The following is a 15,290-nucleotide window of genomic DNA, read 5'->3' on the forward strand; positions in this document are numbered from 1 at the left end:
ACATAGCATGACTGTTAATGGGCCTCGGCGCTGAACCTCATTAATGTCTGGCATCATATACATTCAGGAAAGGGCATGAAACCCAAACACAGCTCAGAGTTAACCACAAGCACCTGTGTGACCACCACTCGGCTCAAGAGCTAGAACCTCGCAGCATCCCGGAAGTCAGGGCAGTGATCCCACCTCGGCAGGCATCCCCCCGAGTGCTGCCTGACATTCGGACAGTAACGGGTGGGCACAAGTAGGTTTACAGTTGTGAGTACATGAAACACGGTTCTTTTTAAAAATATATATATATAATTTTTATTGATTTCAGAGAGGAAGGGAGAGGGAAAGAGAGATAGAAACATCAATGATGAGAGGGAATCATGGATCGGCTGCCTCCTGCACATCCTCTACTGGGATTGAGCCCTCAACACTGGCATGTGCCCTTGACGGGAATCGAACCCGGGACCCTCCAGTCCATAGGCTGACGCTCCATCCACTGAGCCAAACCGGCTATGGCAACACAGTTCATTCTTGTATTATTATGTATTAATTATGTATTATTTATTAGTATTATTTGTCTTCTAATTATTATTTTTTCATATCATTACTTATGATTTATCTTTTAGGTACTTATAACTGGTAATTTAACCTACTTTCCCCACCCCCACCCTTTATAAATGGAACCCCAGAATGAAAATAAACAACTGCACATAGCAACATGGATGAATCTCATACATATGATATTGATGAAATAAAACAGCCTAAGAGGAATATATCAGAGCAAATTATTGAAAAAAGAAAACACACGCCACTCTTCCCTCTGTTCTTTGTCATGAATCAACTGTTTTATCTGAGTGAATGGGTCTGTGTTGAAGCTTTCTAGAATATTCCATTGGTCCATTTGTCTGCTTTCTGTCCATCCCAGACTGTAGCAATTACCGCCACTCTACTGTCTTGTTACCCAGTAGAGCAACTCATTCCTTCTTCTTATTTTTCAGAACTAGCTAATCAAGGTCAACCAAAGGCCAAATAAACCAAACAAACCCTGAGGAATTTTGATTGTAAATAGATTGATCTGCTGAAACCAGTTTGGCTCAGTGGATAGAGCGTCGGCCTGCGGACTGAAAGGTCCCAGGTTCGATTCCGGTCAAGAGCATGTACGTTGGTTGTGGGCACATTCCCAGTAGGAGGTGTGCAAGAGGCAGGTGGTCGATGTTTCTCTCTCATCGACGTTTCTGGCTCTCTATCTCTCTCCCTTCCTCTCTATAAAAAAATAAATAATAATAAAAAAAGAATCAACCAATGAATGCATATATAAATGGAACAACAAATAGATGTGTTTTAAAAATGAATAAATAAATAAATACATTGATCTATAAATCAATTTGGAGAGAACTGACATCTTTACAGTGCTGAAGCGTCAATCCATGGACATGGTATAACCTCCATTTGTTTAAGGTTTCTGTAGTTGCCCTCGATGATGTTTGATCGTTTCTAAAAGTATGTTGGAGTATCGATCCCCTCAACCTTTGGTAGTCTGGGCAGAGCTGGGCAGCGAGCCTGGCCCGAGGCCGGTCACTCCGCCGTGGACAGACACAGCTGTTTACCCTAGTGAATTATACAACTGTGACTAACTTCTCTGTGGGACACGGCGGGAAAACACTGGGGAGCGCTGAGAAGTCTTTCCAGTTTTCTGTTTCTGACCGTTTGCACAAAACACTGTTGTGAGTGGGCAAGAATGCCACCACATATCCTGAGCCCCTAAGGTGCCCAGTGTGCACCTGTAGCCCGTTTACTTCCATGAGCCTCCCCGTACCAGGTGTGCCCATAAATTAAGAGGGCTTGTTCTTACAGAAACATTAACAACACGATTATGTACTGGGCACTTTCCTGGTTCTGGGGATGTACACAGGCCTTCTTCCTTAAGGCTTCAACCCTAGCTGGTTTGGCTCAGTGGATAGAGTGTTGGCCTGCGGACTGAAGGGTCCCGGGTTTGATTCCGGTCAAGGGCACATGCCCGGGTTTCGGGCTTGATCCGCAGTGGGGGACGTGCAAGAGGCAGCCAATCAATGATTCCCTGTCATCATTGATGTTTCTATCTCCCTCTCCCTCTCCCTTCTTCTCTGAAATCAATAAAAATGTATTTAAAAATTAAAAAAAAAAACCCCACTATGTGGTCGTTAGTATGACCTGTATTTTACAGAAGAAAAAGCTGGAGCTTTGAGAGGCAAAGTGACTGCGAAATGGTGGGACCATTTCCTCAGACATGACAGACTAGATCATCTGAACACCCTCCCTCTACAAAGCTCATAGAAAAACTGGGTGAAATGTAGAAAACCACTTTTTAAAAATAGATAGCTGACGTGGAAGAAGTTTTCTTCACAGGGTCACTGTGGGACGGGAGATGAGACCAGGAACGGAGCCCGGGCAGAGCTGAGAGCTCGAACAGCTGCGTTCAGGGGAAGGAAGGGCCGAAACCAGTCCTGTGGGAAACAGTTCAGTGTACGCTCTGTCCACTGAGCCAGACCGGCCAGCGCAGGGCTGTCTTTCTTTGTGTGTGTGTGAGTCATACAACTTTTTTTTTTGTTTGTTTTAGAAGTTTCAAGAATAAATATTACTCACTTATGCTCCTTAATTTTAAAATTATGGTACTATTTGCATGTGATATAATCCACCTGTTTTAGGGGTACTGTTTGATGAAATTCAATAATTGTAGAAATTGCATAGCCACCACCACACTCACGCTGTAGAACAGTGACCTCACTTTATAAAGGTTCCCCTTCAGGTCCTTGCTTTTCGCTGTTACTCCTCACCGAGGATATTTTTTCCATTGGGTTTTTTTTTTTTTTTTTTTTTTTTAAATATATTTTATTGATTTTGTACAGAGAGGAAGGGAGAGAGACAGAGAGTTAGAAACATCGATGAGAAAGAGTCATCGATCAGCTGCCTCTTGCACACCCCCCACCGGGGATATGCCCGCAACCAAGGTACATGCCCTTGACCGGAATCGAACCCGGGTCCTTCAGTCCCCAAGCCGACGCTCTATCCACTGAGCCAAACCGGTCTCGGCTCCATTGGTTTTTAGAGAGGGAGGGGGAGGAGGGAGAGAGAGAGAGAGAGAAACATTAATGTGAGAGAGATACATCTATCGGTTGCCTCCTGCACATGCCCTTGACCCAAATCAAACCTGAAACCCTTTAGTGCATGGGCCAAGACTCCAACCACTGAGCTACACCAGCCAGGGCTAGGTTCTTGATTTTTAAAAAAATATTTTTTTAATTGATTTTTTAGAGAGGAAAGGAGAGGGATAGAGAGTTAGAAACATCGATGAGAGAGAAACATCGATCAGCTGCCTCCTGCACACTCCCCATTGGGGTGTGCCTGCAAGCAAAGTACATGCCCTTGACTGGAATCGAACCCAGGACCCTTGAGTCCGCAGGCTGATGCTCTAGCCCAGTGTTTCCCAACCTTCTCTCATGATGAGAATCACCTGGTGGAGTTGTTAAAACACAGATTCCTGAATCCCAACTAAGAAGTGCTAAACTAGAATTTTTGGGAACATATAGGTAAAATTGTATACTTAACTAGTGCTCTAAGACAGATTTTATATACAGAGCACTAAGTTAGGTATGCAATTTTACCTATATGTTCTCAAAAATTCTAGTTTAGCACTTCTTAGTTGGGATTCAGGAATCTGTGTTTTAACAACTCCACCAGGTGATTCTCATCATGAGAGAAGGTTGGGAAACACTGCTCTAGCCACTGAGCCAAACCGGTTAGGGCTAGGTCCTTGATTTTAAGAGGGACATTGACAAATGGGCCAGGGTCCAGGGTGAGAGGTCCTGAAGTCATGTCACAAGCAGACCACGTTGAGGAGTGAGGTTTATGGCGAATGTCCAGGCTTCCAGCATTTCAAGGCTGCGATGTATAAAGAGTGAGTGAGGGCAGTTCCGAGGGAGCTGTGAGGGCCTGTGGGTGGAAGGGTGAGATGCTTTGATTCAGTAGAAGAAAGAAATCTCTAGTCCTGGCTGGGGTGGTTCAGTGGTTGGAGCGTCGTTCCGTACACGGAAAGGTTGCAGGTTCCATCCCCGGTCAGAGCACACACCCAGGTTTCAGGTTTGGTCCCTGGTAGAGGCCCGTACTGATAAATTACTTTAGATCGAACACCTGGGAAGTGGTAGTGTCAGGATTTGAACCCAGGTGTCCTGATTTTAAGCCCAGATTTCCCGCTTTCCCCTTGGCTTTGGAAGGCTTACGGAGCTCGGGGGGCATAAGGTCAAGGTGGGGACGACTTGATCTGACTGAGTTAGCTGCTCACGTGGCCGTCATTTGCGAGCATTTATTCACCTGGGGCTTGGCCATGCCCGGCTCGGGGGCAGCCCGGGCCCAGCGAAGACCAGGGCCTTCGCAGTGTGGGTGGAGGGAGGCTGCCCCTCCTTGGCCTGTGGCTCGCTTCGCCTCGCTGCCTGGAGCCGTCTCGCCCTGATTTCAGTGTGGGCTGAGGATCCAGGTCGGAGAGGAGCCTGAGCTGGGTGGCCTGTGTGGGTGCTGCTGATCGGAATCAGCTGCTGGCCCGTCGGGGCCTGGGGCTGAGAGCAGCTCACAGAGAGGCCTGCCACCGCCCTGGCCGGGCTTGTCTGCGAGGCGCTGAGTGTGACGGGGAGGCCGTGGCAGAGAGAGCGGCTCTCAGGTGGGAGAGGGAGAGGGAGCGGGAGAGGAGCAGCACCCAGGTGGGAGAGGGAGAGGGGGCGGGAGAGGAGCACACTCTCAGGTGGGAGAGGGAGAGGGGGCGGGAGAGGAGCACACTCTCAGGTGGGAGAGGGAGAGGGGGCGGGAGAGGAGCACACTCTCAGGTGGGAGAGGGAGAGGGGGTGGGAGAGGAGCACACTCTCAGGTGGGAGAGGGAGAGGGGGCGGGAGAGGAGCACACTCTCAGGTGGGAGAGGGAGAGGGGGCGGGAGAGGAGCAGCACTCAGGTGGGAGAGGAGCACACTCTCAGGTGAGAGAGGGAGAGGGGGCGGGAGAGGAGCGGCTCTCAGGTGGGAGAGGGAGAGGGGGCGGGAGAGGAGCAGCACTCTCAGGTGGGAGAGGGAGAGGGGGCGGGAGAGGAGCGGCTCTCAGGTGGGAGAGGGAGAGGGCCAGGGAGAGGAGCAGCACTCTCAGGTGGGAGAGGGAGAGGGGGCGGGAGAGGAGCACACTCTCAGGTGGGAGAGGGAGAGGGGGCGGGAGAGGAGCACACTCTCAGGTGGGAGAGGGAGAGGGGGCGGGAGAGGAGCACACTCTCAGGTGGGAGAGGGAGAGGGAGTGAGAGAGGGAGAGGGGGCGGGAGAGGAGCACACTCTCAGGAGGGAGAGGGAGAGGGGGCGGGAGAGGAGCAGCACTCAGGTGGGAGAGGGTGTGTAACAAGGGGAAGAGAGCCTGGGCGATAGCAGCCATTTACTGCTCAGCTCCAAGGGAGCGAGAGAGGGAACCCCAGTGCTGGGAGAAAGGATGGGCCGAGAGGGGCTTTGCTGCACTGCCTGGGCTCCTGGCCTCCTGGCCTCCCCCGGGGGTGGCTGCCCAGGCTCCTGCGCCCCAGTAAGACCTCAGTGGATGATGGTGCTCAAGTGGCCCTCGGCCCTGACCTTGGGATGGGAGACAGCGGGGGCTCCTGGGTGTGGGTGCTCGTTGGAGGGGACCAGGACCCGGGAAGGCAGAGGCCGTCCTTCCCCCCTCTCCGCCCCCCTCTTGCCTGGGAGGGGCTGGCATGCCGTGGCATCCCGCACGAGCGGGTAGGCAGGCCCGTGGGTCAGTGCGCTGGGCTCGCCCGGCTCAGCGCCCAGCCAGCTGGCAGGGAGCAGGACAGAGGTCACTTGAACTCAGACCATGTGTCCCTGTTAAATACATCAGCTTTTAAATCAATCTCAGTTCAAAGTCCAGCGAGTTCCGCGGCAGCAGCTCTCCAGCAGACGGATTCCCAGCGGACCCCGCCGCAGGCGCTTCCTCCAGGTCCAGGTAAGGACGGGCTCCGCTTCCCCGGCGGGGGCTGGCCACCGGGCCGGGGCCACCGGGCCGGAGCCACCGTCTCTCTTTTCTTTTCTTCTTCAAATATATTTTATCGATTTTTACAGAGAGGAAGGGAGAGGGAGAGAGAGTTAGAAACATTGATGAGAGAGAGACATCGACCAGCTGCCTCCTGCACACCCCCCACTGGGGATGTGCCCGCAACCGAGGTACATGCCCTTGACCGGAATCGAACCTGGGACCTTTCAGTCTGCAGACCGACACTCTATCCACTGAGCCAAACCGGTGTTGGCCGCCTTTCTTTCCCTTTTTCCTTTCTAAGCCTCAGCTGGGCGTCCAGGACAGGAGAGAGGCTGGTGGGGAAGGCGCCGGAGCCAGACCTGGGGTGGTGGGGGTGTGTGAGAGGGTGTGGAGGGCTGGAGGTGGGGGTGTGTGAGGGGGTGAGGGCTGGAGGTGGGGGTGTGTGAGAGGGTGTGGAGGGCTGGAGGTGGGGGTGTGTGAGAGGGTGTGGAGGGCTGGAGGTGGGGGTGTGTGAGGGGGTGAGGGCTGGAGGTGGGGGTGTGTGAGAGGGTGTGGAGGGCTGGAGGTGGGGGTGTGTGAGGGGGTGAGGGCTGGAGGTGGGGGTGTGTGAGAGGGTGTGGAGGGCTGGAGGTGGGCGTGTGTGTGAGGGGGTGAGGGCTGCTCTCCTGGATTCTCTGCCTGAGATGCTCAGCACTTGCCTGGAGGGCTGCTCTCCAAGGGGCTGACCAGCTGGTCTCTAGAGAAGCTTCCCCCGGCGGCGTGGAGGTCCGGTGTGCGGCCAGGGGAGGGGACAGCAGACCCCACAGGCCACGGGGAGGAGACAGCAGACCCCACAGGCCACGGGGAGGGGACAGCAGACCTCACAGGCCACGGGGAGGGGACAGCGGACCCCACAGGCCACGGGGAGGGGACAGCAGACCTCACAGGCCACGGGGAGGGGACAGCGGACCCCACAGGCCACGGGGAGGGGACAGCAGACCCCACAGGCCACGGGGAGGGGACAGAGGACCCCACAGGCCACGGGGAGGGGACAGCGGACCCCACAGGCCACGGGGAGGGGACAGTGGACCCCACAGGCCACGGGGAGGGGACAGCAGACCTCAGAGGCCACGGGGAGGGAGACAGCGGACCTCACAGGCCACGGGGAGGGGACAGCAGACCTCAGAGGCCACGGGGAGGAGACAGCAGACCCCACAGGCCACGGGGAGGGGACAGCGGACCCCACAGGCCACGGGGAGATCCACGGCGCCTTCCCCGGGCAGCCTGGGGGTTGGAGGTTTTCTTAGGGGCACAGCCCAAGGCACCTGGGTAACAGAGGCCCCGCTCTCCTCTCCAGTCCGTTACGCAGAGGCGTGGGGACCCAGTGGTTTCTCGGCTGAATGTTTATGGGGATCTCCGGGCTGCAGCCTTCGGGATCCCTATCCCTTTGGGTTTGGGGTGGGTCTGAACAGTCTTGGTTGTGTGAACACTCCCCCGGCGGATTCTCGTGGGCGTGCAGGTGTGGGAGCGTCTTTCCTAAGCAGAGGGTCAGTGAGGCTTTCCTCTGGTCCAGGGGTCCTCAAACTTTTTAAAGTGGGGGCCAGATCACGGTCCCTCAGAGAGCTGGAGGGCCGGACTATATGAACTACTAATTCCTACTGTAACACCTTGGCTGCGCTCACTGCCCAAAAAACCTGGCGGGCAGGATCAGACTCCCCTGGGGGCTGCAAGTGGCCCGCGGGCCGTAGTTTGAAGACCCCTGCGTCTGGTCGAAGGGTCCCCCGCGGAGGGGAATCGGTTCTGGCTGGCTCCGGAGGATGCAGTCCTCCCGGTCCCCCGTCCCCGGAGGCTGCAGGCACGCCCTCCCTCCCCACCGGGGGTCAGGGCCGCCGTCTCGGGTCCCAGGGCCCAGCCACCTGAGTTACGTGCTCCTTCCTGAAGCGAACAGCTCCGGGACTTTGAGTCTGTGTGTTATGACTAAGTGCATGGGCCTTATCTCGGATCCTTCTGCACGTTCTTTGCACCGTAAAGTAGGAGACGGCTAGTAACGCTGTCTCACACCCACAGACAGCTGCCTCTCGTCCAGGGGAGGGACGTGGGGGGAATCCCAGTCACCTGGCTGATGAGCTGCGGCTGACGGGCCAGCAGACAAGCCCTTAGTCAGCGGGAGTCTTTATCAGCGTCTATCTGATAGCAGTCGGCAAACTCATTAGTCAGCAGAGCCAAACATCAACAGCATAACGATGGAGATTTCTTTTGAGAGTCAGGTTTTTTAAATTTAAATTTCTTCTATCGCCACTTCTTCAAAACAGAGCCGCATGTGGCTCGAGAGCCGCAGTTTGCCGACCACGGGTCTATCACAGGCTCGCGTCTTCTGCTGAAGGCTGGACTGAAGTAAAATGACAAATGTGTTTGAGCAGAAACACAAATGTGCTTAATTTCTTTTTTTAGAAAATCATCTTTATTGTTGAAAGTATCATACTTGCTCCCCCCACTACCACCACCACTGGCCCCTTCGTCCTGCCCCCCTCCCCAAGCCTCCACCGCACCATGGTCTGCGTCCATGGGTGATGCAGATATGCATACAAGGTCTTTGGTTCATCTCTTCCCACCCCATCCCTGCCTGCCTTCTGTGATTCACCCGTCTGTTCCATGCTTCTGTGTCTCTGCATCTGTTTTGTTCATCAGTTTAGTTTGTTCGTTAGATTCCACAACACATTCCTCATGGCGTATCCACCGGCTCTGGGGACGAGCGGGAGGCACAGGCTGGTGGCTAGCCGGAGACCTTGTCCCATCGGTTAGTCTCATGGAGCTGCTGTTTGCTTACTACGTCTGTGATGAGGTGACTTCCCAGCCACCTCTGTTCTTCCCAGCCCACCAGGCAGATAGGTCCTGTGAAGGCTGGCTCCTCCTCGGCACTCGGTATGAATGACAATGCCAGTTCCCAGGGCCCCTCTCCATCCGTCACCGTATCCCTCCTGAGTAGCCACCGTCAGAGACCACCTTGTGTCCTTCCCAGACACTGCCTCTGCCAGGCGGCCAGCTTCAGGAGCGCAGGGACCTTGTCCTTTGAGCTGCCCTCCCAGCTCCTAGGACCCCGGCAGAGGAGAGGCTGAGATGTTTGGGTGAATGGGAGGAACTGCAGGATAGAATCAGGGTGTTTTCATGGGTTGCCCCAAAAGAGAGGAGGCTGAAGAATTCGGATCTCTCTCGGGTCATCTGTGGTCCCAAGTCTGGGAATGGGCGTCTCTATGTTGCATCTTGGTTAAATGGTTTTCGCATTTGTTGCGTAGGAATTGGATGAGAGTAGCAGGTTAGAGCCAGACACATCTTCCTTACATCTCGGCAGGTCCTTCAGGAGGGACTGCTCAGACCGCTCCTCTCCGCCTGGCTGGAGCCGTGGCTGCAGGATTAAGGGTCTGGGTGCTGGGACTGGGAGCCTGCGCTCCTGAGCGGACGATTCTTCCTCCGTCTCCATTCCCACAGTCCGCCAGGCACAATGGCACTGCTTCCTAGTGTTCCAGGATTGGCTGGGAGAAGGCGCTTTGTGCCGCACACCTCAGTGCCCTGATGATCTTCACAGGCTTTGTGAGGGGCGTGGTCCGGGAGGGAAGGACCCTGGGAAGGAAGGAAGGAAGGAAGGAAGGAAGGAAGGAAGGAAGGAAGGAAGGAAGGAAGGAAGGAAGGAAGGAAGGAACCTGGCAGTGGCAAGGAGCTTTGATAAACAGGAAAGGGCACCTGCTAGCTTTTTTTTCTTTTTAAATATATTTTCATTAATTCAGAGGAAGGGAGAGGAGAGAAAGAGAGAGAAACATCCATGATGAGAGAGAATCACTCACCGGCTGCCTCCTGCACTCCCTCTACTGGGGATCGAGCCCACAACCAGGCATATGCCCTTGACCAGAATCGAACCCCGGACCCTTCAGTCTGCGGGCCAAGGCTTTACCCACTGAGCCACACCAGCCAGGGGGACCTGCTAGCTTTTCAGTGACAGCGAGGGAAGGCTGCTTGTGGTCTGAGACCACCAGCCTCTCAGGCTCCGAGCCTACACCGGAGCTCCCTTGAAGGACAGGACTGGGTCCGAGGCACTGACAGGCTCACCGCCGTCCTTGCCACTAAACCTGTTCTCCGGGCTCCACTTCTGGACTCGCCTGCACTGCTCCTTTCGCCCGGGATGCCTTCCTCCTCCCAGCCTAAAGCCCGAGGTTCCTACATCCTCTTCCTCAGCTGGGAGGCTGGACGGGAGTAGGGGGGCCCCGACTCAGGTGGGTGTGAACCCAGGTTCTGTTGCTTATCCAAATGGCCATGGAAACCAACTTACTAGGAACGTTCCAGAGTCTTTGTTTTCTTTTCCTTATAAAATGGGCCATTTGGGGTCCAATGAGAACGCCAAGGGTCCCTCAGCTGGTGCTTGGAGCCTCGTGGGCGCTCAGTACCCATGTATAACCATAACAGCAGGGTGACTTTTTTCTTTTTCAATTGCAGCTGACATGCAATATTGTACTAGTTTCAGGCGTACGGCAAGTGATTAGATATTTATGCAACTTACGAATGGAGGGATCACCCCGAGAAATCCGTTCCCATCTGGCATCAGACATAGTTTTTACGACATTAACTGTATTCCCTGTGCTGTGCGTTACCTCCTGCGACTGTTTTTCCTAACTGGCAACTGGTACTCAATCCCTTTCACCTTTTCCACTCCTCCCCCAGCCCCTCCTCCCACCGGCGACCATCATTCTGTTCTCTGCATCCAGGCGTTTGTCTGTACAAAACAGTTACGTCTCAGCATTCAGCAGCCCCCGGACTCTGGGCTCTGTGAGGGCTGGACAGGAACGAGTCTGGATTGAGCCTTCGTACCTTCAGGCCTGCTGGTCAGGAAAGGATTTGTAAATAATCTAAAGTTTGAACTTGGCCTTGAGGATGGGCAGGTCTTGAACTCATTCCTTTGTGAATGCGGTTTGCTTAGGGCCTGTGCTGAGTGGAGACAGGTCTCTGGCAGAGCAGGGCGGGTGGGGAGGCGGACCTGGTGGCTGCGGGCAGAGCTGCCTGAGGAAGGGCTGGGTCACGCTGAGCCTCCAGACTGGTGCCAGGCCTCTGGGGGCCCAGCAGACGCCACCGCCTGGGGCCGGCCGTGCCCAGCCAAGGGGAACCCACCGTGTCCTTCCACGTGGCTGCCCATGCGAGCCCGCGGGCTGTCTGCAGACAAAGTCCCAGAGCCAGCAGAACGCCCTCCGCCCTCCGCCCTGGGGAGGAAGGATCTGGTTACAGAGGTCCCCGCTTTCAGGTGCCAGCTGGTGACCTCACCCCCATGATGGCACAGGAGGCAAGTCCGTCTACGGGGAGAAATTTGATGACAAGAATTTCATCCTGAAGCACATCTGTCCATGGCAATGCAGGGCCCAGCACAAGGGTCCCCAGTTTTTCTCTGCACCCCCAAGCCCGAGAGGGCGGGTGGCAGGAGTGTGGTCTTCGCCTTATAGGGGGGCCAGCCATGGAGCGGGGGTCCAGGGAGGGCAAGACCAGCAGCAGACCATGATGCTCACTGTGAACGCCTCTCGTCCGTCTGATTTGGGTTTTATCTTCACCACCGACCATTCCTTCTGTCGCTCTGAGAGCTCCCCTCCCCCATCTGCTTCGGACGTCCGGTCCCCTTTGTGCTCTGGCACAGCTCACCCACCGCCTCCTGGTCCAGCTGGATCGCAGAGCTCAGGGTATGATTATGAAATAAAAAGTGAACGACAACAAATGAGGGCTAGAAATGCAATTTGAAAGGATCTTGTAAAACAAGATGCCCGTTTGGGAGGGAGCCTTTGTTCCGCCAGCTCTCAGGGTGGCCGGGCATTTTCAGGCACCGGCTCTGTCAGGAGTGGACAGTGGTCCTTTCTGTGAGGCATCTGTTTCCCACAATGTTGACTCCATCTCTCTCCCAACCTACAGGTAAGCAAGTGCAGGGTGAAAGACTTTGAACTCCAGCCTGTGTGTAGCCCTGCCGTCTGGGACATAGTGCTGTTCACATGTCCTGTACGGTGGCCGGGGCAGGTGCAGTGCTAGTGAGACTAATTAATGAGGTAGACAGATTCCATCCCTTATCAGAAATCAGAATTGAATTACTCATCCTCGGCGTGGCTCAGTGGTTGAGCATCAACCTATGAATCAGGAGGTTAGGGTTCAATTCGGGTCAGGGCACGTGTCTGGGGATGTGCAGGAGGCAGACGATCAATGATTCTCATCACTGATGTTTCTGTTTCTCTCTCCTCCTCTCTGAAATCAATAAAAGTATACTTAAAAAATTCAAAAAATCTATATTAAGAAATTGAATTACTCTCTGGACCTATGATCACTCTTCTCCACGTAATTCTCCACGAAAGGCATTTCATGAATTTCCCGCATTTGAAGCCTATTGGTTGGGAAGACCAAACAGTAACTATCCTAGTGGGCAAGTACAGTTAGAAAATACATGTTTCACGGCCCCCACTTACCCTATCTTTAAATTCTTTCTTTTTTTTTTTTTTTAATATATTTTATTGATTTTTTACAGAGAGGAGGAGAGAGGGATAGAGAGCTAGAAACATCGATGAGAGAGAAACATCGACCAGCTGCCTCTTGCACACCCCCTATCAGGGACGTGCCCGCAACCCAGGTACATGCCCTTGACCGGAATCGAACCTGGGACCTTTCAGTCCACAGACCGACGCTCTACCACTGAGCCAAACCGGTTTCGGCCCTATCTTTAAATTCTTAATTCAAAATTAATACCATTGAGTGTTTGAATTCCCACCAGTCTTGCTTTTGTCAAAGGAGGAATCCAGGTGGCCTTAACATACAGGGTCTGCTCTGGGCAAACTGTTTCTGAAGAATAAAGTGGAGCTGCCTCATCCCTCCCTCGCTTGCGACACCTGTAGGTGCCGGCTGAGCCCGCTGGGATGGGTGATGCTGCTGGAGGAGGCAGCCTGTGCTGAGGCTGGGGGGGGGAGGGGGGGTACAGGGTGCGGGTGTGGCCAACTGGCCGAGGGGAGTTCCTGGCTGGTCCAGAGCTGCTGACAACATCCCAGTCTCCACCAGTTATGCTTCCTGTCCACTCCTCCCACACGCACCCGAGGCCCACAGAGAAGCCTCCCCCGGGGCCTGCTCCCGCCCCGGGGGCTGCTGTCCCTTCGCTGAGGTGCCGGGTTCCGTCCATCGGTGTGGGCTTCAGGGCCCAGTGAGCAGCATGCGGGCTGGAGATGACCGTGACGAGAGCTCTTACCCTCCCCCCCACCCCCCATGCCTCCACGAAGCAGAAATCATTGACTCCAGGGTTCCACCCCAGGTGATGCGTCCCACAGACTCAGTAACCAGGTTAAACATTAGTCACCTGCTGTTCTGCTAAGTGTTGCTGTTTAGTGTTTTCCTGGCTCAAGGGTTGGTTACATAAGCGCCTTGTGAGGAGAGGCTGCATTTTCTTTGTAGCCGGCTGCTGGCTGCCTCGCTGATTCCTAATTCCTGTTAGATAAGACGCTGGTGAGGCCGAGTGCGCGTGACTAACGGCGGTGACTCACCGCCTTGTGGGTGATCCTGTCACGTCTGGACTTTGGGAGATCAGCAAGGAAGATCCTCCCTGGCTGGCTGTCTCTCCTATGGGTCACCGGGCCTGGTGATCCCTAGTTTACACAGCCCCCTGCCCCACCCTGCGCCATCCCCTTTTCCACCTCCCGGCTGAATGCTTCTCATCCCACATCCTTCCTCTCCTCTTCGGGAAGTTCAGTGGTGCTGTCTTGTGAGTGAGCCTGCTCCTTGCTCCTCCCTGGTTACCATGATCCATACGTGGGCCAGGTATCTCTCTCTAAGGTAACTGCCCCTCACTTCATCTCCTCCACCTTGTGTGTTCCTGGTCCCTTTCCTGGGGGACCCTGGGCTCCAGCTGCTGGGGCCCATCTTGCCGGTGTGGGACTCTGGCCAGCGTGGCCTGAAGTTCTGGGAGAGCTCCAGGTCCCAGACCTCCCTGGCACAGCACGGGCGCCATCTTTGCAATCCCCTCGCTCTCGGTCTTCACGATACTTCTGGGTTTAGGGAAATCTGAGATTATTATTTGAGCTTTAAAATTTCATGGTGAAGAAAATTGTCAGCCCTGGCCTTTGAGCAGCTAAAACGAACTTTGCGCCCTAGCTGGTTTGGCTCAGTGGTTAGAACGCTGGACTGCAGACTGAAGGGTCCCAGGTTCTATTCTGGTCAAGGGCACGTGCCCAGGTTCTGGGCTAGATCCCCAATTAGGAGGCGTGCAGGAGGCAGCCGACCAATGATTCTCTCTCATCATTGATGTTTCTAGCTCTCTTTCCCTCTCCCTTCCTCTCTGAAATCAATAAAAATACATTTAAACAACAACAACAACAAAACGAACTTTGCAGAGTTGCCTGGAGAGAGTAGACAGAACCCGGTAACTGAGGTGCTGCCCACCCCGTCCATCATTCAGTCTCCACCTCTCAGTTCGGGAAGAAACCGGGGCGCCGCTCAGATGTCCTTCCAGAGAGCGAGCTCCCCGGCCGCGGGACTGCCTGGGGAGGGTGGTGTGCGGGACGGCTCTCTGTCCCAGCGGCTGTGCGGCCGCGCGTCACGTGTTCTGTCCCAGGAACTTCACCTTGTCCCGTGCATTCTCTGCTCTGGGCGGACTTCTGTCTTTGGCTCAAAATGAAGGCAGTCCCTCATGTTCTCACAGCGAGCACACAGTGACCCCAGGATTAAAAGCTGGGTTTAGGTTTAACACTCTAGTTTTCCTTTTAAAGTTCTCGACCTGGGCCGCGCAGGGAAGGCGGCTCTGGGCTGGGGCGGAGGCAGTGCCAGCGGCCAGGGGAAGAAAGGCCCGTTCCTGCAGGAGTCTCCATGCACTGGGCTTCTAGTTTACAACAACCAACACATGGGAGCAACGCAAGTGTCCATCCACAGATGAGGGGATAAAATCATGGCGGTACATATGCTGTATATGATGAGTCAGAAAAAAAAAAAAACACGAAATCTTACCGCTTGCAACAGCATGGATGGACCTGGAGGGTATTATGCTAAGTGAATAAGTCAGTCAGAGAAAGATGAATACCTCTTGATTTAATTTATATGTGGAATCTAGAGAACAAAATTGAAACAAGATCATAGATGCAGAGACCAGATGATGGTTGCCAGAGGGCAGAGGGGCTTGGGGACTGGGTGGAAAAGGTGGAGGGATTAAGAAGGACAGATTGGTAGTTACAGTCACAGGGATGGAAAGTACAGCACAGGGAATATAGTCAGTAACATTGCAGTGACTCTGTCTGATGTCTGTGTACCCGGAGT

At 54.3% G+C, this 15,290-nt stretch overlaps 1 protein-coding gene across 2 annotated transcripts in view; it reads left to right on the forward strand.

Annotated features, from left to right (window-relative positions):
* Positions 1-5,880: 5,880 nt before the first annotated feature.
* Positions 5,881-15,290, forward strand: part of PDZK1 (PDZ domain containing 1) — a 29,187-nt gene continuing 19,777 nt past the window's right edge. Inside the window, exon 1 of one of the 2 annotated variants that reach the window (XM_084867094.1) lies at positions 5,881-5,981. The gene's annotated coding sequence lies outside the window, so the exon portion shown is untranslated. The remainder of the gene's footprint in view (positions 5,982-15,290) is intronic. The other variant, XM_084867093.1, reaches the window with a different exon arrangement.

Source organism: Pipistrellus hanaki, assembly GCF_964339955.1.
Source record: "Pipistrellus hanaki genome assembly, chromosome: 18".
Classification (NCBI taxonomy): domain Eukaryota; kingdom Metazoa; phylum Chordata; class Mammalia; order Chiroptera; family Vespertilionidae; genus Pipistrellus; species Pipistrellus hanaki.